This window comes from Agelaius tricolor, unplaced genomic scaffold (genome assembly GCF_023055355.1).
Source record: "Agelaius tricolor isolate 1412-34295 unplaced genomic scaffold, bAgeTri1.0.p SCAF_7, whole genome shotgun sequence".
NCBI classification, from domain to species: domain Eukaryota; kingdom Metazoa; phylum Chordata; class Aves; order Passeriformes; family Icteridae; genus Agelaius; species Agelaius tricolor.
In genome coordinates, this window is record NW_027269267.1 from 19,525,401 (window position 1) to 19,550,235 (window position 24,835).

General features: G+C 38.6%; 1 protein-coding gene and 1 non-coding gene across 4 annotated transcripts in view; both read right to left on the minus strand.

Moving 5' to 3' along the window:
- The window catches only part of FRMPD4 (FERM and PDZ domain containing 4), a 395,580-nt gene that overhangs the window by 217,880 nt on the left and 152,865 nt on the right, over positions 1-24,835 (minus strand). The window lies entirely within an intron of this gene.
- LOC139591949 (U5 spliceosomal RNA) lies at positions 17,259-17,346 on the minus strand. The gene has a single exon (XR_011679809.1). It is a non-coding gene; the product is annotated as a U5 spliceosomal RNA (small nuclear RNA).

The window sequence follows — 24,835 nt, forward strand, 5'->3', positions numbered from 1 at the left end:
CTGTAAGGAATCAAATGGCCATGAAGATATTACAATAAAATTTACACTGGAAATAGATGGAATTTTCTTTCCAGGTTTGATGGGGAAAAAAGAAAAAAAGTTATTTATTTCTTTTTACACCCACTTCCAAAAGATCAGATAAATTTTTATATAAGTTATCTACTATTATTCATATACAATTTACACTGCCTGTCCTTTTTAATTAATCTTTCACTCAGCCATAAGAAAAGGCAGCTGAACTGCAGAACAACTGTTGAAAGACCAACCAGAAGAAAGGACAGCAGTGTTATCACCACAGGAGGATGAGACTGTTTCACTGCAAGCAGCTTCTGAACTGAATAGGAAACTCTTCACAATCACCCGAAAGGAAAGCATAAGAAAGACCTTGGACACTGCCTTCACTTTGCCTCCTCTCTGTACTGAGCAACTGCTGATTGAACTCCCACAAACTGCACCCTTCAGGTCTTTCTTGCTCTGTGGTGTAGGCAGCCTGTACAGGGCAATTAGTCAAGGCAGTGGGCATAAAGAGACAATCCAGTACGACTTGGACAGTATTTTGTGTTGACCCGTTTTCCTCCCAAATCAAACAAAAAACCCAACCAAATAAACCGCCCCCAAAACTAAACCTAAACAGGACAAAGTAAGCTTATTCTTTAAATGGATGTCAAAAGTGTGTTAAAGACTTCTTAAGTTAAAGAGGAGACTTTTTCTTAGACTGGGTGCCTTGTGCAAAGCAGATCAACTAGTCATTTTAAAAGGTAGAAGAGGATTTGTGGCCTGCAGAGGAAAATAGATCTTAGACCTTAATACTTACTACTGAAATATAAAGAAAATTTTACTTCATAACTAGCAAAGCCAGACAAAACTTCACAACACTGAAGTGAGTTTCATCTAACCAAACTCACATCTACATCCAGTAAGAAAGCTGCTTCAGTAGGGACCACGGGTCCTGTCCATTGTCCAGGGATACTCAGTCCTTCCCACTGTAATGGCCCTCTGCAATTGCTCACCTCTGGCCATGTCACACAGTAAAGACTAGCAAGTACTAAAAAAAACAGCCTTTCACCCAACTTGAGTATTCCAGAGACCTTGATGAAAAATAACTCCTTTTCAGAAACCAAGGCTGGGGAGAGTATGATATTTTTCTCACAAAAATTATTGACAGGTAGTTTTTCCAAAACACTACATCTCCTGACAGACCCTTTGAAATCTTTTCTAGCATTTTTGCCTATGAGCTACATACATTAGTTTTAATCAGTTTTAAAACAATGCTAAAACAATGCTAAAAGTTGCTAAGTAACTTCTACATCATTCATGAAGTATCTTCTGAACTTTCCTTTGCTCTTTGCTCTTAATTCTGCTCACAAAATATCCATTCAATAAATATTTCTCTTCCAGAATTTGTTGTTTGAGCAATGCTGGTATATTTTTTCTCTTAAAGAGAGAAGGCAGATAAACAGAAACACTTAATTACTAATGACTGCTACAAAACCTGGTTTTTGTAATTTCCCTTCCCTAAACCATTTTACCCACCTCAAAACTGCATTTTAAAGCAGAATTGAGAGCAGTTCCAGGTAATCTGACTGAACAATACTACAGCAAAAATGAAAGTAGAGGACATATAATTTTAATAGTCCTGCCAACAAGAGGACTAATTACCTCCTCCAATCTGAGAAAGTAGAAAATAAAGTATAAACAATTCTGTGAGATAATGTGTACACAAGCTCCTGAACTGCCCTGATTTGATTTCAGTAGGAGCAAATTCCATAATCACTCATATTCTCACCAGCCAGTAGACACTAATTTGCAGTTGTCAGGTCCCTCATAACATTCCAGTCTCTTTGTCTAGGTAGCTCTGTTCCTTCCTCTTTGCTCCTTCTATCAGAAGAGTTGCATTTGTCACTTCCTCTCTCACCTTCCCTTTTATATAACTTCCACCCAGTACATCAAGACTTTATTTATGTTGTTTCTACTATGCTCCAATTTTCCCCATTTTTGAGAATCAGGATCTTTCCTTAGTCCTCCATCCTGTTACCCTGTATCTTGTGCCACCTCCTTTCCCACACCTGCTCTATTCCTGCATGTGAGTTACCCACCTCCACAATCCCTGTCCAGCCATACGGCTGCCTGTGCTCCACCACAGCGAGTCACTGAGCTGAGGCTCAAAACCAGGACCTGTCAGGGCAGGTACAGCTGTCCACTTCAAATGGCCAAAGATCCCATTTTCCCTCCTGTTCCATAATCCCACATGGCAAACAACTGGCCAGGGAGAGCTGCTGGCTGCACAGAGGATGGGTGAGGTTGAAAGGCCAGCACACGTGCACCACGGGAAGGAACCTCTCCTGTCGACCCATGACCTCAAAGAGGGCAGATGCCCGAAGTCTCTGCCCATTACCATGCCATAGGTCCCATTTCCCTGAAAATAATCCCTTTCCTGTCCACATTCCAGCAGGGGAAGTTCTCAGTAACAAGCATCTTTGAAATGTAGAGCTGCTGAAGACTTATTTTATGCTAGCCACATTGAAATGGATGTTTACAAGATACACACTCATCATGCAATGCCATTTTTGTATGGTTGAAAATTTAAGTTCCTCCTTGGTCTTCCCCTCTCAAGGGTAATAACACTAATCTCCTAATATGACCTCCAATATAAGGCAATATTTCTCAGATTCCAGCTTGATTTTCTTCTTTCCTTCTGGATTGAAATTGGTCCATATCTTTTCTACAGTATCTTACCAAAGCTGAACAGAACAAAATAAATAATTTTCATGTCATACATAAAGCTCTGCTTACACTTCATGTGTTTACACTTTGTTGTTACAAGGCATCCTTACAAAGTGCCCAATTTCCATACTTACTTTTTTCCCTGACCAACTACATTGAATACAGATCCTCACAGAGCCCCAAGTCCCTTCCCACTGTCTCCTCCTGATCAACTCCAAAAGAGTGACATGAATAGGTTACACTGCAGTCACACAGTGTGACTTTTCTGTGACATCAGCTTCATGTTACATATGGTCCCAGATACAGTAAATGCAGAGTACTAATAAGACATTCCACATAGTTTGGGGTCTTTGATGCTGACTTCATAATTTATTGAAATCACAAAGACCCATTCCCACCTATATTTAAAAAAAGTGTTTACTTTATTCCAAGACTTCATAAATCATTTAAGACACAGTTAATATTCGAAGACCTTATTATCATCACAGCAGGCAAATGTTCCCAACAGTTCAGAGAGAATGAAATTTGATAGGAGAAAAAAAGTCATAATAAATATTATATGGCCAAGGAGGTGTTTGGTTGAAGAGCATTTCCAAACCATGCACAAGCAGTCTCTGGGGACTTCATTGCGTTTTTTATCCTGGCCTTTTTAGTCTTCTTCCTCATTTTCATTGTCACAATAAAAATGAAAAAACTCCTAATAATAAATGTGATACATAATTTACATTCACATCCATGACATCACTGTCAATCCATGTAGATTAATGAAGTGAGCATCTCCTTTTAAACAGCAGAAATCATTATTTAAATAAAACAAAGTGAATTATAGCTTAGTATATTACCTGTAGTGTCAATCACACCGTTCAATTCTTCAAGACAGACTTTAAATTAAGCTGTAACAGTCACCAGCATTCATTCCTTTATGAATGTGATTGCCCTCACTGAAAAGATTCTTCAAAAAGCAAATCTAGAAGAATACATTTGTACTTTTTAATTTTAATTAAAAGCTTTGCTGGATCAATTTGCAGATCTATTATCAAGTACAAAAGGATCACAACTACATTTAGCCAGATCTATTGTAGTTTCAAATTAATGCCAAGATGGTTGCAGACAATCTGACTGAGGAGAATTTCTAAAAACTATAATCTTGGCAGTATTTACTGAGATTATGTCAGTATCAATGCATTTATATAACATCAACCTATTACATGATGAGGATGGTCACCTCACAAACAAGGACAGAGACAAGGCAGAGGTGTTTATGACATTCTTTACTTCTGTCTTCAACTTGGATGATGGACCAAAGGGGTCTCAGTACCCTGAGCTGGAGGACCATGACTGCAAGAATGATCAAGTCCCAGTCAACCCTGAAATTGTGCACAATCTGCTGCTCCAGCTGGATCCCTACAAATCTATGGGGCCTGATGGGATTCATTCAAGAACTCTCAAAGAGATGGCTGATGCCATCACAAAGCCTCTCTTGATGATTTTTTGAGCCATATTGGGAATCCAGGGACGTCCCAGCTGACTGGAAGCTGGCCAACATTGTCCCAGTTTTCAAGAAGGGCAAGAAGGAGGACCCTGGAAACAGCAGGCCTGTCAGTCTTACTTCAGTGTCTGGTAAAATCATGTAAACAATTATTCTGGGAGGTACTGAAAAGCACCTGAAAGACAATGAAGTCATTGGTCACAGCCACTATGGCTTCCTGAGAGGAAAATTCTGCCTGTTAAACTCATTTTGCTTTTATGACAAGGTAACCCAGGCAGGTGATCAAGGGAAGTCAGTTGATGCAATCTTTTTGGATTTCAGCAATGTGTTCAAAACTGTCTTCTCTCAAGATCCTTCTTGACAAAATGTCCAGTTCATAGCTGGACAAGCATCATGGGATGGGTGAGCAGCTGGCTCATGCATTGGGCATAAATAAACCATCCATATAGTGAATGGAACAACATCAGTCTGTTGACCTGTCACTAGTGGGGTTCCACAGGGCTCCGTCCTTGGCCCTGTGCTCTTCAACATCTTCATAAATAACGTGGAGGGAGGACTGGAAGGACTAAGCAAGTTCGCATATTATGCAAAACTGGGAGGAGCTGTTGACTCTCTGCAAGGAGGCCCTGCAGATAGACCTGAACAAATCAGAGTGCCGGAAATCCCCAACTGTTTGAACTTTAACAAAGATAAGTGCTGGATTCTGCACATGGATGGCACTCTGCACAGACAGAGTGGGGAATGAGAGGCTGGAAAGCAGTACCATGGAAAGGGACCTGGGGGTCCTGATCAATGGCAACTTGAACATGAGTCAGCAGTGTCCTGGCAGCCAGGAAAGCCAACCCTGTTCTGGGGATCATCAGGCACAGCATGGCCAGCTGGGCAAGGGAGGGGATTGTCCTGCTCTGCTCTGCACTGGGGTGGCCTCACCTCCAGTGCTGGGGTCACCACAACATAAGAAACATATTAAACTATTAGACAATGTCCAAAGGCATGCCACAAGGATGGTAAGGGGCCTTGAGGGGAACCCTTATAAGGAGTGGCTGAGGGCACTTTGTGTGCTTAACCTGGAGGAGACCGAGAGGAGACCTCACTGTAATTACAAACTCTTCATGAGAGGAAGAGGAGGGGCAGACACTGACTTTTTCTCTGTGGGGACCAGTGACAGTTGTCTCAAGGGAACAGCCTGAAGTTGTATCAGGGGAGGTTTAGGTTGGATATCAGGAAAATATTCTTCCCCCAAGGGTGGTTGGACACTGGAAAAGGTTCCTCAGGGAAGCAGCCACAAGACTAAATCTGACAGAGGTCAAGAAGTGTTTGGGAAAATGCTCTTAGGAACATGGTGTGACTCTTGGGGATGGGCCTGTGCAGGGCCAGGAGTTGGACTCAATGATCCTTGTGGTTCCCTTTTAATTTTCAGTGATTTGGTGGTATTTTTAGGACTTCATGTTTATGGACACTTTCTACTGCTTTTTGCTCTTGTTGGATTCACACTGCTTGGCTAAAAATTCAGGTTTAGCTGAACTTATCATGACTAACAACTGACACCTTAGTACTCAAAATCTAACAATATAGGAGAAGATTTATTTACCTCTTGTCAAATAGCCTACATGCCACTTGCTATGAAAGGGCTCTCCACAAAATTAGACAACGTGGCTGAACAGAAAACCTGTGGGCTGTTTTCTCCCATGCCCAACAGCTTGCAGAGTGACCTTCAGCAGAGCACCTCCTGTTTGAAGTGGCGGTGGAACAGAGGTAACATACGTGCTGACTTCATGTGCTATATACAGCTAAGCTGCCACGATGATGCACACTGCTCAGAGGTGACACACTCAGTATAAAACTCACACCTACCTCAGAGAGACAGAAATTTACTCTCTGAGGATTCAGAAAGTATTTATTTGTCACTGAAATTCCCAGAAGACACATTCAGTACCTGATGATTAAGAGAATGAAAATGGATTTTTAATGTGGTAAAATGGCATAGGAATGGCAACCAAATTCAGCCGTTCTGTACGATCAGTACATTTTCCCTGAACATCATTAATGCAAAATGAAATTACAGCCAAAAGGTCAGGACATCAAAAGGAAAACATTAACCTACAGAACATTCAATAGACATTTTTATTCTACTCCCTTCCCTGTAAACTAGATAACAAGTGATACTATTTACATTAAGAAAAGATTCATTTTCTACATGCCAGTGGATGGAATCAGTTGTCTCCAAAAAACACATCTAGAATCCTTTAGGCTTTCTTAAGAGGACATCCATGTTCTTCAGCTGACTGACTCACAGGGAGAAAGAGGCAGCAGATGCCCTCAAGACACAAAGGCAAGTAATGCCTCACCACGTAAGCCAGACCCCAACTCCAACTGGAGAGCTGACAACGTGCTAACCAAATAATCACCCCAAAGTCTTCCTTTTCTGAAATTTGATTCCTCCCTAGGACCATTTTTTTTTAACAGAGCTAAAACCCAAGAATGAGCAAGGTCAGTCCACCTCTCAGTGTCCATCTTTCTGGATTCTGACTGCACAGCTCCACCACCCGTCACACAGCAAATTCAATGGACTACATTACTATGAAGTACAGTTTATGCTCTTTGAGATGCATTTCCTAGAGTAAGAAAAGGAGGAAGGAGAAAAGTATAGGCTACTACAAGGAAAATAATTGCATTCTGTCAACATGGAGCACAGTTATGCTTACCAAAAAGGGATAATAACATTAAAAGCATACACATGACTTGGGAAGGAGAATTTTTTTTTTTTTTTAATAAAAGGGGTTGTATTATTTTGTATTATGCAGCCCCCCACCCCCCGATGGGGGGCTGCATAATACAAAAATAGGACTAGAATTGCATATTTTTTAGTACAAATTTTCAAAAGAAGATTCATGTGAAGTCAATGAGGAAAGCGTAATTGCAAAGGATCAGCTGTGTACAAGACATAGGAAACTGTCAAATTATCTCTGGCTTTTCCCTAGTAATTAACATGTCTGATACAAATTACCCATACTGCTTACAAAGTAGAAATTCAGTACATCTCATGGCTATTGCAAACAACAAAAATGACACAAAACAACATGGCAGTTTAATCATTACTATTCCTAAATGTTACGGCACCTCTGGATACTGAATGAAGAAGGACCTAGGGAAAATTGTTTCTATTCTATAGCTCCTAAAGGCTATTTTTAAAGAGAAAAATTAAAAAGAAAAAGAAAAAGAAAAAAAGTTGATTTATCAACTATAGCATTAAAAAAAAGAAAAGCAAAAGGTATTAAAAAAGATTTTTACTAGAGTTTAACATGGAAAAATAAAAGGTGTTCTCCATCCTTTAAAAACAACCAATTTTACTAAACTTAAAAATTGTGTGCTCAGTCAAGCATGACATCCATAAATAGATTCCTCATCAACTTGCCCTTCTGTTACATACAAAATTTGAAGTTACAATGTATTCAAGAGAACAAAAAAGAAACCTGCTGCTAGGGAGGCTACAAACATGATGGGCAAGTGGCTTTAACAAAAAGCAACACTATAATGCAGATTCCTAATAAGTGATGGAGCTATAATAGTAACACTGTTGCCTTTTGCTCAGCCTGGAAATTAAACTCGAGATAATTTTAGTAAGGAGATAATATAAGAGTGGATGTTTATTTGAAGGTTTTCAGGAGCAATTATGGAAAGATATCTCCAAAATCCTACTTCCTCCAGGGGTGAGTACATTTTTATAGGTTTTAGGAAATTAGCATAATTAATAGAAAGCACCAATTAGGAGGACAAGTGGTGATGGAATTTTTTCTTAGGTCAAGCCTTTTCTCTGGAGCCCTTCCTTCAGCCCTAGCTTTGTCCCTGAGAATGGACCTCAAAGAGTCGTTCCTGGCCTTGGTCCCCAGGTAGAGCCAAGACAGCAGAGGGGCCTTGTACACCCAGGACTTGGAACCCTGGCATTTTTGTCTTTCTGCCTAGGGAAAGACCATGGAAAAGTACTGGGAAAACTAGCAACTAATACAATAGGTGACAGAGTTACAAATATACGTGTGAATAATACAGTGGCAGAGTTACAAATATATGTGTGAATAATACAGAGAACATATAAAAGAAAAAAAAGGCAAAACCCAAATGGCATCAACACAGAAAATACAAATCTCATAGTAGTACTTTTCTACATTTAGGTCTCTTTTTTTTTAACTTTATAAACATAGTATTAATATCATAAAATGAGTAGATAAAGCAACTAGTATAAGGAATTTTAGCTTTCCAAGGAGAATATAGCTAAAACAATATGGATTGAAGGTGAAACTTTATGTCAAGCCAATTTAAAATAATTTTTTGCAAGATTAGACATATGATTCATAATAGGTCTCCAGCAGTGATTACCAACACAACACCTTTGACTGACTATATTGACAACATACTATGATATACAGTATTTTCATTGAATTACTTGAAAAAATTGAATTACCTGATGGTGCAAAATCAGATAATAAATAATTAAGCCAAGAAAATCAGTAGTACAGTTCACTGAAGACAGCAATTTGACCTCCATAAACAACAAGGCTCAAGTAAAGAACCAGAGATCTACTAGAAATTTTAAAAATAAAAATTAGGAAGGCTCTATTTAATTATGTATTTCAATCTACAAAAGCTATGAACAAGACTTAGGGACCATTAAGAGCTAACAAATGGAGCAAAATTCCTAGGAAACAGTCAGGAAAACTAATAAAATTAAATTTGAATCTGTAAACTTAGAATCTCATATAATCTGAAATAATAAAGAGTCTGTGTGACAACTGTTGTTTTCACAGCTTCCCCAAGACAGCATCAGAGAATAATATCCAATTTGGGTGCCCACATATTGAAAAGGGTACAGAAGAACATGACAAGAATGACTGAAGCAACTGAAAAGTATATTTTACAATAGCACACCACAACGTATAACCTCATTTTACCTCAGAAAAAAAAGGCTGAGGAGGGTTAATACAAATTGAGAATAAAGAGTTCTCTAAATCAAGAGTTGTAGCCATGCTGTCTCAGACTGGAAAAGATAAACATATCATTAAGGAAAAAAAAAAAAAAAGCTGTGAAACTTGCTACACTTTGGTAGTGCTCAGAGGAGAACCAAAGAAGTTAAAAGGCAGCATTGTTTTGCAAAAGAAAATGAAACAGTAAAAGGAATGGAAAGAGCACTAACAGGGATTTCTCTCTCTGCCTGCCCTGCATGCCCTGTGCTATCCACAGCTGACCAAAAGTATGAGGGTGAGAGCTCAATCAAACAGGAAAAAAGCTTTGTTAGAAGAAGATGCCTTAGTTAACCCAAAGGAGTTATCAAAAGAAAAAAATGAAGCTGTCAGCAATCACACAGTATAAATAAAGATGATATGCAAATATACTGATGACAGCAACATTTGAACAGTACTTACACAAGTGGTTGAATACTAAGGCCTTTTTTAAAAAAGAAATCAGCTAAAAGATGAATGTACAGAAACCAATGGCAATACACTTTTTTCCTGAAGGCACTAGGCCAGCTGTGATTCTCTACACAAGCCTTTGAGATGCATATTTAAATGAATTCTTTTTTTCCCCTCTGGAAATTATATTTAGAGAAACAAAACACAGCAGATGTTATTACATTTCCAGATGTAGGTTTATGTCCCAAATCAACTCTGGGCACTGAAGGTGCCCTGGCTCACTGTGCTCCTTGCCAGGCAGCAGCAAACCACAGCCCATGAACTGAGCCAGGTGTTGGCACCACTGTTGTACAGATTTTGGGAGATTTTTCTAGGACACTGATAGCTCAAAATCTTTATGCATATGAAGTCTGTGTTTACAAAGGAAAGCTTTTTACTTCAGAGCTGTATAGCCATCGACATTTATTTTGTGAGACTTCTCTGTAAAATGGTGTCAGCAATCATCTTGCAATTTACAGCATCAACTGCCCCCTAGTTCTACACAATTGGAGCTATAGGAGATGCATCTGCTCTTCTGCTATCACTGTGGACTGTCTGCTACTGCCAACATCATGGGTGTGCCACAGCACTATTCATTATAGTCACACACACACACAAAAAAATAAAATTTATAAGGGTGGTGAAGCACTGGAACAAGTTTCTCAGAGATCTTAATTGGAGAAGCAGAGTCTAGAGCATCTCAAATTCAGTACCAATCCTGCTTTCAGAAAGAGATTGAAATAGAGCCCTTCTGAGCTCCTCTCCACCCTCAATGATGTTATTTCAGTCAACCCCAGCCTGGGCCTGACAGGGTAACAGCACATATATTTGATATAAAAACTGACTGCAGAAGGCCCAGGTAGCTCAGCAAGTTTCTCCTCTTCAGGGAACAACTTCAACAGCTCACTCTAAAAGCATACTGCCACTTCCAGTGGCACATGACATAGTTATCCTCTTTTAGAACTTCTGCTGGAGAGCAGTTCCACAGAGCATGTCACCAAAGTGAAAAGCATCAACTACACTTTCTATTTCTGTACTGAGCTGCCACCCAGCCCCATGGCCCCAGACTGCCAAACAGCTGCTCTGCCAGCTACCATGGCTACAGGCAGCAAATCCCTGAACAGCAGACACCTGTAATTGTTTTCTTGAAGTCTATGCTACTTCACCAGATATCCTCTCAGCTCTCCTCCCCTTACATATTCCCCATGTTGCTTCCTTTTTTACATAAATCTGGTTCTTTTCATACTCTATGTCATCGGGTCACCAAAAAATCCCAAGCTAATCTCAACAATTACTCCTGTTTTCCCTTTTCAAGTATGCAACACTCAGATCCAACACATAGATTGTTGCCATCTTTCAGATTATTAAGGATCTTATTATAAAGAAAATATGTAAAAACAACAAGCAACAACAAAAACTACAGCCCCAGGTACATTATATGGTTTCAGTCTTAAAAACACCCACATAAGAAATAGGATCCAGGAACAGTTTTGTTAATACAAAGACAGTAAAGAATGAGCCCACACAGAATGGGTCAACCTAATTAATTTAAGTAAGAGTTGTATCATGCTTCTTTGAAACAAAAAACATTTTTTGCAAATCTGAAAGGACCTTGCATGTCCCTCGTCCTACAACCATTTCTATTTTATGGCTCTGTCTGCATCTCTAACACCACTGAAGGTAAGGATTGACTACCTTGAAGGGTAACATGCATGCCTGAAGGAGTACAGAAACATCAACAAAGGGGCTAGGATTCACTTTGCTGATCCTAACTTCCTGCACTCCATTTTACATTGAAGGGAGAATCAGGCACCAGACATAGAAAATGAAAGAAATCATCCTTTGCTGACAGCTTGTTCAACCCATTACTATGCAGAACTAGACAAACTACCTCAGACTAGGTGTTAAAACACTGAGCTCCAGGTTAGGATGTGCTAAGGAGAGCCTGAACAGCGGGCATGGATGAGAAAAGCCTTCTTGACAGCCTAACCTGTGAGGTCCTTGTGTTTGCAGATGGGCAACAGAGACCAAGAGGTGCAGGAAACAGGAGAGCTGGAGCTCTCCCAAAGCCAAGGAAATGCAGAACCTTGGTGCAGTCACAGGGCACTCCTGTGTGAAGCACTCACAGGGAAGTGCACTCTGCCACTCCTGGGCAGGGGTGTCACAGTGCTATCAGCTACCACACAAGAGAAGAAGCTGGCTTCAGAGTTTATTCGTCTCATAATTAAGTTCTCATAAGTACCCTTGAGGTAATTTGGTAGAGCACATGAACATGATGAGAGACAGAGAACTATTTAGGAGAGTAAATACAGGAGTACCATTAAAAAGCCAAAGCACTCCACAATCACAAGTATAATCTTACAGTAATATCAGGTATTTTCTCAAAATGTAAATTCAGTGCTTCAGGACTTTGGCACAGAGCAAAATACTGTGCAATAAGTAATAATCCATTTTAATGTATGTGATTTATAACTCCAAAAGAGAACCTGCCACAACAGGAACTATGTAGAACAAAATTCAATGCAAATGCAAAATCACTTTTCATGTTCAAGCAGGGGAAAATCCATCAAACAAAGCTCAATAAAAAGCACAGTAAGACTGAACTAAGAGAGTTCCTCATCATTGCAAAGAACAGAATCACTGCTTAATCTCTGTAGCATACAAAAGGTTTTGGTTTCACACACCTCATCTTTTCAAGGAACCAGCCAGTTATCACCAATATCATCAACAGAACATCAAGCTTTGCAAGTTTGGTATCACTAATCACACCAAAGAAATATATGAACTAAATATCTGCTTTTTGGAACAAAGCAAGGAGGAGAATTGAAATGTGATCACATGTATCATCTTAGTTCACATTATTTTGCATCTTTGTTGAAGTTGCAGGACCTTATTAATTAAGTTGCAAACATTATTAATTCTGTCTCAGAAAGAGTCACTACACACCTTTTCAGAATTTTGGAGGAAAAACAAGAATCACTCATTTTAAACTCTAGAAAATACGCAATTTCTAACGAGCTTATTTTCTTCCTGTTTTTATAACTACAATATTAGTCATACAACATAAAACATTACAGCTGGAAATGAAGCAATACATGAAGTAAATAGATTTTTCTTAATGTTACCAAGAAGGTTTTCAATGTAATCTTTCAAGACACTTGCTCTGCCCTGGATATCCATCATTCCTGGGAAAAGAGGTAGCTACAAAAACTTCTTGAAAATCATTAGAAGATTCATTATTCTTTCTATTGGGGGTCTACAGTGAAGCAGCACCACTATCTCCTCTACTAGATGCCTTTCACAGCTTCTCAATTTTTCAGGAACAACTCTTCAGCAGATTTCTAAAACCAGTACATCTCGGAAAGTAGAGCACAGGATTCAAATTAACCTATTCTGGGACTTCTTTCCAAGCCCCAGTTGCTTCACTTACTAGTCTAGGTTCTCATTAGAAAAAGTCTCTGGGAAGCAGAGCAGCAGAATACTAAATATTGTGCCCATTCAATTTCCAAAGGTTGATAAAAAGCCAAAGAATTTCTCTAGCTCTCCTAAATGAAAGAAGGACAAGGCTGAGAAAAATTTGAAAAGGACATCCTGAATGGGGACAACAAAATCCAAATTCTTATTAGGGTCACATTTTCAACTACGCATTCATATTTGTTATTAGTGGTATCTCTATCAATACCTTCATGAAAATAAATAAAAACTTCTAGTGGAAGATAAAACCAAAAATGGTTGCAGACAGAATTTCCTCCCTCCCCTAAAAACACAACAGGCTCCTATGATACCAGACCAGTTTTCAACAAACCCAGTTAGGTGAAATTCATAACCATACAGCTGGTTCACTTTGGAAGTTAAAGAAAACTACTCAACTTCTCGTGCACATCTGATATTTGGAAAAGGACTTTGCAGTTTTCCTTTGCCTGAAAAGCAAACTTCTCTGCACAAGACTATTATTCAAAAGCTACTGATTATCCTACAAGAGTAAGATCTCAATTGAAGGGAAAACAATGAGGTTTGTTTCACTCCCATAGGAATCTTGTCAAGTCTGCCAAGAAAACAAGCTTGCTCAAAAAAAAGAGAACAATAATTTGTGTTCATTTAGTCCCTTATTTAGCCAATAAAAAGTATTCTTGCAACCACCCTGGGACAGAATAAAGAACAAAACCAAGAGATACAACAACATATGAACTAATGTATTGTTCCCTGTATTCATACTAAAGTCCATTAACTGTTAAAAGGATTTCATTTGTGCAAGATGATAACACATAAGAAGATCTATTCACTATGGACAGTTACTTTGGTTCACTCTTTCATCTTTTAAGTAGCTTCTCTTTGCCTTAAAAGATTTTTTTAAAAATCTGATATTTCTTATGCATGTGCTTCTCCTAAAAGTACTCAGATTTGAATGTTAAATTACCTTGTGTGCCAGACAACTGCTTTTTATAATAAATATTATTTTTTTGCTATTACTTTGATATTTTTTAAAAATATGGAGTCCTTTTTTTACTGATCACATTTAATATATTCTGCTTTTAACATCTAGATATTTTTTCCCTATGCTATATTGAAACATCATTATTTTCTGCTCAGTAGGTGCCACACAGCATTACTCCATGGTTAGCTAGTCTATTTTATGTATCAAGCACACTCTGGAAAGCTTCTTTTATTTTTATAAAGGAGCTTTTAAAAAGAAAAAAAAAAACTGTAGGGAAAGTTCAAGAGCCTTACCAACCCTGAATCATTTTAGCTTTCATAGGTTAATTTCCAAAGTAACTTTTCCCAATCCCCTTTACTGTAAACATCATGCAACTTGAGGGATTTCAGCTTGGTCACAAAACAAGCAGATGCAGATGTAATGAACCTAATGAAGTAAGTGATTGGGAAAAGCTACCATGATTTACCAAGGGCAAACCACACCAACGAACCTGATCAACTTCTACAACAAAATGATCTCTTCTGTCAACATAGGGAGAAGAACAGGATGTTGTTCACCTGGACTTCAGCAAAGCATTCAGTGTTGTTTCCCACAGACTTCTCCTGGACAAACTGGCAAGATACAGATGGGGTGAGTCGTCTGCAAGATGGGTTGGAAGCAGACCCAGAGGTCGGACTTGGAGGGTGGTGACCATGGGTTTTTACTCAGGCTAGCAGCCTGTCACAGGTCATCCCTCAGGGATAAACACTGTTCAACACCTTCATAAATCATGGAGCTGACAGGATTGAAAATGCCCTCACCGAGTCTCCTCATGACACATCACAAGGGAGACCCATCCTACAGAGAGAGCTTGACAGACCGGGAGAGTGGAGCAGTAAGAACAGCATGACATTCAACAGACAAGTGCCAGGTCCTGCACTTGGGGCAATATAACCAAATCCTGTCCAAGCAGGACAGGATTTATATGGCTGGGGAGCCGCTGTGTTCAAAGGGACCTGAGGGTCTTGGTGGACAACAAGCTGACCATGAGTCAGCAGTGTGTCACTGCAGCAAAGGATTGAATCCTGGGCTGAATCCTCAGGGGCATTACTAGCAGAGGTAGGGAGGTAGGGATGTGATCATCCCACTCTGCTCAGCATTTTTCAGGCCACATCTGCAGTACCATACCCAGTTCTCATTCTCACAATTCAAGAAAGGTGCAGACAGACCAGAGACAGTCCAAAGAAAGGCCATAAAAATGGCCAAAGTGTTATAAAACATGCCTTTTGACAAAAGACAGAAGGAATTAAACCTTTTCTCCCTGGAGCAAGGAAGGCTCAAGAAGAACCTCACAACAGTATTTCAGTATGTAATGGGTAGCTAAAAAGGGGATGGAGGCTCTCTCTTCAAAGATGCCACAGAGAAGACAAGGGGCAAAGGGTACAACCTACACCAAGAGTGGTTTCGCCTCAGCATAAGATACACATTCTTTATAATGCAAATGATCATTCCCTGCAACAGCCTCTCTCCAGGGATCTGGTGGAGATCCCATCACTGGAGGTTTTCAAGATGAGATTAGAGAGGGTGGCAGATAATTTCATCTAGGTTTCCATTCCCAAGAAAGTTTGGACCAGATCATCTTTCAAGGTCCCTTCCAACCTGGGCTGGTTTACAATTTTATGACTGTAATTTATGAAAGCAAATACAATTTTTTTTGTAGCTACTCTAGCTTTAATAAACCTTTTTCCCCCCCAAAAAAAGGATGCTGAAATCACTGGGGCTGTTCTTTTTTTGGCTTTGGTTTAAGGTTAAGACTATTGCTACATGCCACCACCTCCTTCCACCTTCATTTTACTTCTTAAAAGAGCCAAAAACAATGTTCCACATCACAGGCCATTTTAGTTCAAACCAAAAGTTTTCCCATGGGGGACACAGGCATTATGGTAACTGAGTTTCCAAGGCTCTGCAAGCCTCATGCTAGTCTACCTTCAGAGATGCAATGATCTCATGTTTCTTAAATTTCTCTGCCTGAAGGAACTGAGACTAAAAACAAATCTATGAAACAAACCAATGTGACTGAAATAGAGCAGAATGACATACTTTATCTAGGCTATTTTTAGAGAAATGTATTAAAACTCTCGGTTCTTGTTAAACATATTTTTCTTTCACATTTTTTTCATTTTTCTTTAGGAATTGCAGCTTGTTGCTATCCTCCTTCTTCCAAAACAATTTACATCCAAGTGAATTAAATAAATAACGTGTTATTCCTCCCAAGCATTCTCATCCTAGAAGAAACACAAACAAAATGCAGAACTACTTCTCTGAAAGCAGTCACATTGTTCCTAGATGATGCATTAGCACACAAAGCTTATTTAAGTGCTTCATTTACTAAATTAGACATATACCTAGCATGGCAAACAATAGTCTTAATAAAAAGGTATTAACAAAAGAAGGCTGGCCAAGTGAGATGTGAATTATCTTTGATCACTGAAGCAGAAGAAATCTGAGAACAGCCAGCATGCCTCACCAGGTAACCAGCACAGTCTTCTGAATCTCATTTGCCAAACTTCCAAAGCCTGGCCGTTAAAAAAAAAATTTAGAGGGGGTTTTCCTGCATCAATGCAGGTGTTGCCTGGCACTGGAACTCCAGCCCAGACTCTTTCCACACTGCTTATCAACAGTCCCCACAAAAAGGGACCATGTGGACCAGCTCACAGCTCCCTGCATCCACCACCCATGTGCTCCTCCTCCTCCTCCTGTGTCACACTGATGGCACGATGGCTGTGTGAGCCCCAGGGGGGCAGAGGGACAGGCAGGGAGACATTGCCAAGACAGTCTGGGCAGAGCACGGGAAAACATCACCTCCCCTGCACCCTGCTAAGGCTAAACAGAGGAACAGCAATGAACCACTCAACCTCTACCAGATCAGCTTCCTCCAAGTGTTCCTGTAAGCAAAGCTCTGAGGTCAGGAAAAACCTAGGGCAGTCTCCTGTCAATCTAAGGCAAAGCTCAAACTATAAAAGGTTTTCAGCTGTCACCAAAAGGCACCTATATTTACAATTTACATAAAACTTACACATTAAGGAAACAAATTGATTGGGCATTCTGCTTATTTGTAGAAAAGACTAGGCAAATTCAGTTCTTATTTTATAGGATGATATTACTGAATTGCTCTTTTATAACGTACATCCATCAACACTCATGCCTGTTCCTCTCCACGAAAATCTTTACTAAGGGGCAAAAGATTTATACAATTTGATAAGAAACCAGAGTATCCCTGGAAGTGTTGAAAAGATGTGTATATGTAGCATTCAAGGATATGTTTGGACTCAATGATCTTAGAGACTCTTCCCAACCTTAATGATTCCATGATTCCATTATATATTGCCTTTATATACTATTCATACCAGCCATATGTTGGTTCTTCTGAACTTTTAACTGCAAAAACCAAAAAAAAAGCCTACTCATAGGGAAAATATAGTCTTAAACTCTGCTGTTATTTATACATATTTTATGTACTTACCCTATTTAGTGAAGGCAAGATTCTCCTTGAATAGGAGACAAAAGGCATGTCCAAAAATATAAGTCATAATTTCTTAAGATGTACTCCTTATAAATAGATATATCCTTTTTTACTTTTTTTTTTTTGGTACAAATTTTGTCACAGTCACAATATTCTTGAACTACTCAGTAAATGAGGATTAAAATTGGAGAAAATCACCAGCATACAGCTTTAATGCAAACCCTGCTATGGAAGTATACAATGATATTCATAAATCACAGATCTATAACCTTTGTTAAAAACACATTCTTCTTAAAATGCACATTTTGTTATAGACGTCCTGCAACCCCCCTGGACAAAGCATTAAAAAGTTTTAGGCATTCTATAATAAAACCAAAATATGACATATAAAGACCAGAATAAGTGCAATTACATAAATTAGCAAAACTTGTCTGGTTTTCATCTATATACACCTGATTTTTTTTTTTTAAAATGTATAGCTTGTCCTTCATCCTGAAATACAAAGATGTACAACCTTCATGAACTACTTTTTTCCTAGGTTTTTACCTGTGGAAACAAAAAAATCTGGGGGAACTTCAGCAAAAGTCTAGAAAGTAATTATGAAAATGCAAATTTTGCAAAACTGAAATTCACTCATTATTTGTATTTTCTTGCAATAAATAAATCAAGTAAGTTAGACACAAGATTTCTTATGTCTGACAACAAATCTCTTACCAGTTTGTGGGGTTTTTGGTTTGGTTTTGTTTTAAAACAAGGGAGCATCTCTCTTTTTAATTTCTACAGTACCCATTAAACAGGGGTCTCCAAGCAGTAGTTGCCTGAGTGTCTCTAATCCAGTCAAGGAAGAACCCTTCCTTAAATCTTTAAGGGGAAGAAAACTGCAAAAATAACAAACTAGCAATTTTTTAATACAGTGTTATATAAACTTTTACATAATTCACCACACTGCTGAATAGAAAACATTATGTGAAAGGAATCATCACTTTCAATAGATTTTGATCAGCCTTTCCACACAACAAACCATTCTAACAGATTTGTCCTGAATAACATGCTTCAGATATCATTAAGTCTGAACCAGAAAACAGATGCTTAAAAATAACTTTTGCACTTCTAACCTTTTAGACTGCACCGTTCAATTATGCATGCTTTTCTGAATATCAGTCTGGAAATAAAATAGAGCTCTAAGTATTACCCACAAGGGGAAAAAAAAAAAGAAAAATGGAAGGAAGAGAATGACACATCCTGCAGGCACAAAGAGGATGTGGATCCCATAAGGCTGGAGTCCAGGCTGCCTGGCAGCACAGCAGGAGGAGAGCACATCCAATGGAAAAGAGTTGCAAAGAGATGGGCAATAGCAATGCAAGAGTTAAATGTTACAAAACCACTTTGTCCAGTCATCCTCAGACAAAGGAAACACATCAAGAGGGAAATGGATAGCAAATAGGACACTGCTAATGGAATTTCAGTGGTCTTTATTTCTAGTTTTCAAAATAAACAACCACAGAAGAGAGAGATCTGCAAAACAGTGAGCAGCTGGAAGACAAGCAGAAAGCTATGATTGAGCAAAACCTCCTCAAAACATATTTATTAAGGTAACAGGAACAGAATTCAAAAACCACATTTCAGGTGTGCATTGTTAAGACTTGAATTAGGAATTAAGCCAGCTGGGCACACTCCCACTGAGAAGAAAGAGGCAAACCTTCAGCATACCATCCTACCATCAAATATCATGTTTTTTCTGTCTCAGTCCACAAGGCCAGGCTGTATATAGACAGAAGCTACTGAAAACAGTTGGGAAAACCTACAGAACTGCTAACTCCAGAAATGAGAACATTTTCAGTCACACAAGAGTGCCTTCTAGTAAAATTGGATCAAAGAGACACGTCCCAAGAGTGCAAGTATTGAAACCACTGTTTATAACCCTAAATTCCTATGTTAGAGAGTCTCCTTTTGGAACCTTAAACATTGAGGATTCACTACACTATCAACTTCCTGATTGTAGGGGGTGGGGAGGCATTACCCAGCAGACATCACACTGAAAGATCAGGTGGCCTCCATATTTGTATCTTACTCATAATTACTTGAGTTACAGAAATCACTGTCCATGTCCCACATGGAACAAATATGTCTGCTCAACCTACAATGGAAGTTTAAGTTTTGTACACATCAGAATTTTCTACAGATGATGCTCAAATTCTTGGGTTCAGAATATTAAATACAGAAAAACATACCAGAGATGGACAGAGGTGTAAAGAGAAAAAGAATATAAGAGCATCACCCCATATAAGACATTCCTGCCTCAAAAAGAAAACAAAAACCACAAAGTCCACCTACCAAAACACCAAAAACTTCATCCATAAACAACAGGTATCTTCAGTCTTCTCTACATCAAGAGTTTCTGCTATGCAAGGAGGTAAACACTCAAACTCGATTGGCGCACACAGGTTGATGGTATTTTTTTAAGCATGTCTCTACACAGGGATGCAAAACACACCAACACATGAAGAAAAAACATGCAGTCCATGTCTCACCACTTAAAGTTATGAATGTTTGTTCCAGTTTCTGAGTGGTTTTATGTTGGGGTTTTTTGGTGTTTTTAGGGGGATTTTTTGTATTGTTTTGTTGTTCTTGTTGGTTTTTTCCCCTGGTTTGACTTCATTTGTAATAAGCAATGCCAGGGTATTTTCAACTAATTTGAAATGATGGGGAGTCTGTATGAAAGGCCTTACAAAAGGGCTTACGTAAAACAGCAAAACTTCCTGAATGCCCACATGCATTGTTTGAATTCTGAAGCAAAAGGGATACTGCCATCCTCTCCTGCCAAAGGCTCAAAATTACATATTCAGATTCCAGCAGAAGACTTGCAAGAGTTTAACAGAAATAATGATAGCCTGTCCATCAAATGGCTGCCAGGTACAAAAGCTTTACATACCTCTTACTCCCACAGTCTGAATGATGCTTTTAGAAAGAAAAAAAGTAATTTGTTTTGTATGGACTTTACAGTCCCCAGGCTTTTCTTTTTATTCCCCCATTCTCTTCCCTTCAAGAAAAAGCAACTGCCTAAAAGGAAAAGGTTTCTCAATTCTAGAGTTAGAGGTCAGATTCTCCTGTTCATTGGTGGAATTTACCACAGTAGTAACTGCCTTTTATCAGCATCATACATGATTTGGTATTACTTCAAACTTGATACATTTTAGTGGTTTTGGTCTGTCATATGAAGTGACAGTAATGCTTCTGCAGAGCAGTTTTCTTTGGATTTTTTAAATTTAATCCTTGTGCTTTTCAACAGATATCTTTCAAAAGTAGAAAAAATATATTAAGTAAAGCTTGAATTTGATTACATGAGCAAAAAAAAGCTGTAAGTAAAGATTTGGTTCTTTTTAACTTGCTACCTGAAAAACAGTTACCTGAATAACCTCACAAAATGTTTCCCAGAAAACACTTTTTACATGTAGGCAAAAAATGCAGTCTCTTTTTCAACATAATCTCTCTTGACTATTTACAACTCTTATGGATGCTCTCTTACATGTTGTATTAAATTCAGACTAACAGCCTAGGCATCTCAACAAATCTTTTCAAATCACACTATGGCTTGCTGCAGCTGTTAAATGCCTTAAAAAATCACACATAAAAGTTAATGAAAGTATGAAGATCAGCAAAAAATCCAAACTCCTAGGGAAAAAAACCCCAAACTATAAATAACAGGTGACTGGATAGTAAGGTAGATAACACACAATTATCACCACAACAGCCTCTGTACTCCTGTTTCAAGAGAAACTGTCATCTGCATTGCAATGCCCTTGAAAGTAATTTTTGTCATAATATATCTTATTCCACTATTTTGCTCGGGTTTAATTCTGTTGCATTAGTGTGTTGTATAATTAACAGCCAAGCAATATGATTTTGCTGCAGAATCCAAACCTGTAAGAGAGACATTTCAGACATGTTTTCAACTGTCTTAGTATGAAGACATAACTGGTGGGTGCCAAGCTCCACTATACATATTCACTTTTTGAAATGCAAATATGGTGAACAATTACCACATAAATGCTCTTTGAGGTGATCATGAGCTGCTGAAATCTGCCCCAAACATGCAGTGCAGGTGTCCAATATAGATGCAACAGGGGATTCCTACATCAGGGAGCATGGAAGAACTGCTGCAAGGGATACAACATGATGTGTCCTTGGGAAGTCATCTCCTTCCCAGCTGACCAGCCACAGGAGATCCTGGGACAGACACAGTCCTTTGCAGGGGTCCCAGCTCCTGAGTTTCTTAGCAAGTGATGGCACAATGTTGTATGAAGATTGTATTTTTATATGCAAAGACTGGTCACACCTGAATCATTACATCTCTATTAATACTTCTTATTGGGAGAAGCAAAAATAATAGCTTAATTTTAATTAGCAATTATTCAATAGAATAATTGAATTCTGAGGATGAAGTTTGTCATTAACAAAATAAGGAAGAGACAACAAAAAGTCTGCATTCAGAAAATAAAGGAGGGATAGCTAATTCAGCTTTCCTCAATAGGAGATGTGGCAGATACTATGTCATCTAGGCACCAGAGCCTGCATTTATGAAGTTGAACACTTCATAACAGCCATTATCTTCACTGAATTCCTTATTTGTGTGACCAGTTTTGAGTAAGGGCAATGAAACAGAGATAAATCTGGATGGAGTTTCAAATATCCCTGGACAACAAAGGTAAAGATCAATCCCCGACATGACAGAAAGAATTACCTCATTCTTAGGTGTTTCCTACACTCATACACACATTTTAACTTCAAAACCTAATTATTTTACAAGGACCCAGCACAGCTTGGAGACAGGCTTGCCACAAAATACAGAAAACTGCAAAAACTTGCAGGAAACAAACTCAGTGATAGAGTCAAACAAGGCAACAGCATCCCATTACACCCTTTGGAGTCACACACTTTGGAGGCCCCTCTGTGTTTTTTCAACAAAATAGGCTTAAAGAACAAAGGTTACAGCACCAGCTGCACCAGGCTCCCAAAAAGTTGGTTTAGTCTTGGACCCAGAAGCTTATGATCTTAAGTTTCATAACAGCATTCAGAGCTCAAAGAACGATTTGTCATTTGTTAGAAGCGGCTGGTTCCTTTAACCTAAAAAATTATACTGAAATTTAAATTCATTATTTCTAGTAAGGACCTCACCTTGATGTTACTTCTCCCTTCCTAGATCTTCTTAGAAATTGAACAAAAAGCTTCCTGTCTTTGTTACTGTTACTTGCAGCTATATAGGAAGAAGAGGAAGAAACTGTGAGCCTCTCTTTCTAGAGCAGGTGAATGCTACTTCATCCTCTACAAAGATGAAATAATATGTTACACTGATATTTTTTCACACTTCTGGTTTCTTTGAAGCATAGGGAAATTACACACTGCAGCTGTCCCACAACTTAAAAAAAACCCAAAAACAAATACAAAGAAACAAACAAAACAAAACAAAACAAAAAAACCCAAAAAAACCAACCAAGCCAACAAAAAAAACCTCCAAGAAAAAAAAAGGAAATAGACAAGCAATCAGTAAGACTCTAATGCTGCACAGAAAACAAAGCAGAATTCAAAAGAAAAGATCTCAAACCCTTTTCACCCTGAACTGGCATATAAAACCTCCAGGGAACTCCAGATTTACTTCCAGGCGGATTCAGAGTCTGAGCAGTGGGCCTAATCTCTGGCAGAAAAAGAAGCACCACTGGCTAGGTTTTAAACACTGCTTTAACTCTTCACTGGTGTCTTTATGGGTAACTTCAACATAGATGTATAAGTATATAATATAAACTAAACATTTTTGTTATTACTGATGTATTTTTCAAAGAATAAAAGACCATAAAACAAACATCAGTTATTTGCAGGAGGATCGTGTAAATGTATTACTCAAATGCTGTTGTCATTGCGTGAACGTACTTGCTAGCTTTTGGAGATCCCAAGAGTTTTGCTTAACAAAGCAAGTTAAGGAAAGGAAAAGGATGATTCCTCACCATTAAAACGTGAGTCTTTTTGCTGACAGTGCACCCATGAAAGATAATAACTAGCTGACACTATAAAAACTGCCAAGGTTTTCTGCAGTACGTTACCAATATGTTCAAAATGTTCCCATTAAGACACGCATTTTTTTCTCTTCAACACTTTTTCATTTTACTATGAAACAATCAAATATCTTCAGTTATTTTCTTTTATAGAAAGGAAGATACACTCAAATGGTTGAGCATCTCAGCAATCACAAAGGAAATTGGCACTTAACATTAATTCAGATCTCTTGATGCCTCACCCTATACTTTAGGAAGTGTACACTCACTTTGTGGAAAACACAGCTAAAATTAAAATATTTCATAGCAGATGTAATTCATTCCAATAACCTGAGGAAGTTATGCTACAGTCTTAAATACAGTGCAAATATACTCCTACTATAACTCACCCCAGTTTCAGTCTCCTCATATAAACCCTTGCAGTAACACAATATAAAACAGGCATTCTCACCACAACAGGTCTTTTTCATTCTTATTCTTGTATTTTATTAAACACTGCCAACCATACTACAAGTAGTTTACCAAACAAAATTGCAAATAAGCTTAGCATGCTATTATTAAAATAGAATCTTCATTTTATTTTCTAATTACCATTCTTCCCATCTTTTGCAGAGCCTTGACTGTTCACTTGAAGCTTGGCAGTTCCCAAACCATTGGAATGTTTTAGACCGAAGCCTGTTATCACATATGATCAAGTATTTATGCACAAACACTTTATTGAAGATATTTAACAGTTTAATTTCTCCCAAATACTGCAGAATAACATACTATGCAAGAGGTAGAACTACAAATCTCTTAAGATTTCTCCTGTTAATTTATTTTTTTCACAGAATCATAGCATTGATGAGGTTGGAAAAGACCTCCAAGATGATCAAGTCTGACCTATGACCCAACACCACCCTGTCAATCAGATCATGGCACTGAGTGCTGAGCCCAGTCTTTTCTTAAGTACCTCCAGGGACAGTGACTCCACCACTGGGCAAACCATTCCAGCATCTAATCACCCTTTCTGTGAAGAAATACCTCATAAACTTCCTTCAACCCAAACCTTCCCTGGCATAGCTTAAGACCATATCCTCCTGTCCTGTCACTGCTTACCTGGGAGAAGAGGCCAATGCCCACCTGGCTGCAGCCTCCTTTCATGTACTTGTAGGGAGTGGCAAGGTCTCCCCAGAATCTCCTCTTCTCCAGGCT